We start from the raw sequence: 204 nt of genomic DNA, 5'->3' as shown, positions 1-204 counted from the left end.
ACGAAACATATCAAGGCTAAAGAGGAATACACTTATATGCCTATCTGAAATTCAAATCCTGTGTATCTGTAGGCTCGATCAGTACAGGTAGCCCTCGCCAAGGAGTTTATAATTCATTCATGTAGCCAGCTGGGCTTTGATCTCCAGATACACAACTACTCTGTCCAGGCGACGTATCAAGCTATCCTTCTCCATCCTGCCACT

The sequence above is a fragment of the Penaeus monodon genome, chromosome 15 (assembly GCF_015228065.2).
Source record: "Penaeus monodon isolate SGIC_2016 chromosome 15, NSTDA_Pmon_1, whole genome shotgun sequence".
NCBI classification, from domain to species: domain Eukaryota; kingdom Metazoa; phylum Arthropoda; class Malacostraca; order Decapoda; family Penaeidae; genus Penaeus; species Penaeus monodon.
Note: the sequence above shows the minus strand (reverse complement) of the source record.